A 3513-nucleotide genomic window follows, 5' to 3' on the forward strand; every position below is an offset into this window, starting at 1 on the left:
TAGTGATACTTTTTAGTTGTATAGTATAATACACGTCATCACAGTTTTTATATACAATGTGAGTTTTCATATACAATTTTACACATAGATACTGTTGTAACTTAAAATAGCACTAATATGCCATAGACAACATCACAATAATTGTATACATATACGAAGATATACAATATTAAAAATGCAACTAATACAATTATCAAACCACACATTACAAAACCTAGAGTAAATTAAAAAGTTCTAATTTACGTACAAGAAAGCAAACTTCCTATTTTTATTCCATTTTTTCCAAATGTCATAAAATTGTTCTATATTAATGTCTATTGTAGCAGTTTATGCATATTATGTAAACATCAAAAATCAAAATTATTTCATTTGTTATCCTGTAAGTCTATAGAGGACAATATTTAACACATACATTACAAATACCAGCATACATGCGTTTATGTATCGCACTTGTGTACGAAACATAAATCTTACATTTAAATGAACAATGATCCATAAAATACTCGCAATTACGTTTAATTTACGATATACAAAAAGGATGTAGCATGTCAAAAATTCATTTCCATAAGCCTTTACAGAGCTAATTAAAGCAACTAAAGTTTTTTTTAAATATTTTTTAGCTACAAAAAAGCCCACGTGACAAATAAATATTTGCATCATTTACTGTAAATGCCAGTTTTAATCGCTAAAGTGTAACAAAGGGAATTGATGTATATTACTACTCTTTTTTCTTTATTCATACAAATATATTTTTTATCACAAGTTGCGTTTTAGGACAATTTTGTTCTCGTACGTGCAAACGCTAATTGCATATCGCATCCATCATATTAATACAATGGTAAACATAATTTAAAGCTTATCATGGAACGGTGTTAGTCGTAATGTTGGTTACAAGCGCAATACACAAAATAATAGGAAAAATAATTTAAATGAAAGGTATACTCGTATAATAGATAAAGGACCTCAAAATATAATGATGACAACAAAATATACTTATACAGCGAGTTGGTAAAGCAAACAATAACAGAACTAATAAATACAGTTGAAACAACAATGAACCTTTCGAGTTAAAATGAAAACCAACTAACAACGCAAATAGTAATCAAATAGAGTATTGTGTCAACCTTAAGCTACTGCGATGTCACCAAATAGCAAGCATCCGAAATGTCGCCATAACATGCAATATGCGGTATCGGAATATAATCACTCATGCCGTTCGCTACACTTAAAGGACATTTGCTTAGTTAACAAAAAACTACTTGCTTAGAATTAATTTAGCAAAGTATTGCCCATATTCATTCACCCCTTGACACTTTTCAGCTAAAACCATTCAAATATTGTAGAATTCGTGGTTTTATCTTTAAGTTTATCCATTGATATTGTTGACAATATGCATGTAACATATCTCTATTTAATTAAAAAAACTGGAGTAGAGATTATGTACATCTACATACTATAAATCTCGCAAATAAATAAGATAAGTGATATTGAACATATGCTATTATCTCATTCTCTATTTTATCTCCCGATTGATAAATTATAGTGAGATTATCTTATCTGTTCTTTTTAGGAAGTGAATATGTAAAACTCATACTAAAAAGACAGAGTCTTCTAATCAAATATAACAAACTAATTGTGCATTCGTTACAAAAAAGAAAAGAAACCACACCACTTATGGGTCAATATGTATCAGTGGCAAATTATGCAATGCAGATCAATTAAAGCAGCTAATTACACTTCGATTTCAAGTTTAGTTTTGTTTTTTGTTTTTTAATGAATCTGTTTTTTAATGAATCTGTCTTAAATCGAACACCATTGTTTTATTAATTTTTCTTACTTGTAAGATGTAATAGTGAGTAATAGAATTTTGTCAATAGAAATTTATTGGTGAACCTTTTTTTCTAATTGATCCTCATCTTCTTTGAAACTGACTTTTACCTTCACTCCACTTTCTGGGATATATAAATAATTATTAATATAGGACAGTATCGGAATAGATATAGATGAGTCTATAGATGAGAAATTATGAGAGAAATACTTCTAAATTTTTGACATATTAAATTTGTAATTAATTGACAATTTATTTACGTAAATAACATTTAGATCAGCATCAAATCAGCGTTTTTATCATTGATTTACATCTAAGTCTATAATTGTGTTAAATACATAATGAATTTGACATATATGTAATAGTTCTTACATAATAAGGGTCATTGACTAATATCGATTATGTATTAAATTGCCTTGGGATTCCTACTCGATAACTATATAAAATCACATTACAATTTGTTGATATGAGGTATTAGAATTTCTAAAGTATATATGATATAAGAAAGAAGACTATTCTGGAAGAATGAAATTGAAACACTTTCAAATGTCAGGTCAAAATACTCTTACCTGACGCATCATGTATAATAATGGTATGGTTCAACCATACCACATGTTTATTTTCATATCCTCTTTATCATATAAGATAAAATTTCTCTAGTCCTAGTGTTGCTTCACTATTGTGCGATATTGTCCATGATTTTATGCAATATTGAAGAACATATAGTAAAATTGCATTTCTTTAAAAATAGTGATGAATGAAAATAGGAATAAATCGCACTCAGAAAAATATGCTCTAACCACATACTAGTTAAATTGAACAGATCATTTTGTTAGAGAAAATTTATCTCGTGTGGGGTAAAGAAGATATGAAAATCAACGTGTTGATATGGTTGAACCATATGAACCATGGTTGATATGATATGTTAAATATGAAAATTTTAATCTGAGACTTAATTAAAATCAGTTTAAATCAATCAAATTATTATTTTAAGTGGAATGTTCCACAGCAATTTCGTTGCAAAATTTATGTTCTTCTACTATATGACGACGACTAACACTTACGAATAAACAAAGATCTTTATACTGTTTATCATTTCCTCTGTTAATTATGTTGTGAGAATGAAACACGATGATCTACCAAAGATTCTATTTTATTGGCAGACAAAGAAACCGAGACGTAGAGATAACTCTTTGCTTTAATTGGAGCAATCAAGTCAGGGAGCATAAAGTAAAGTAAAAGCGGCAATTAATTTTTAGAACAAAAATATCATGATAAATTATTAACACTTTTAAACTTTTTATAAAAGATAGAAACAATATAAAATAGTATAATGATACTCATTAAATATAATACTATATTAAAATTATAATATAGTTTTATGTAAATTAATATTATTTTAATATGCTCAGGTATAATGAGTTCAGCTACATACTTTACTAAATTTCAAATCGCAGCAAAATCACAAAATCATTATAACTTCAAATCAGATAGCGAATGACTTTTTACTTACCGCTAACTAAGTCGGAACATCAGCATTGAGACCACAACAACGCTAACAATAGTGGAAAGGAAGCCCAACAAACAAAACTTTCCTGAAATGTTGATATTATTACCGCTAGCATTGCTTTTGTGTTCTTCTACTAGTTTTGTTACAATTTAGATTGCAACAGTTCTATTTGCGT

The sequence above is a fragment of the Teleopsis dalmanni genome, chromosome 1, assembly GCF_002237135.1.
Source record: "Teleopsis dalmanni isolate 2A chromosome 1, ASM223713v2, whole genome shotgun sequence".
Classification (NCBI taxonomy): Eukaryota; Metazoa; Arthropoda; class Insecta; order Diptera; family Diopsidae; genus Teleopsis; species Teleopsis dalmanni.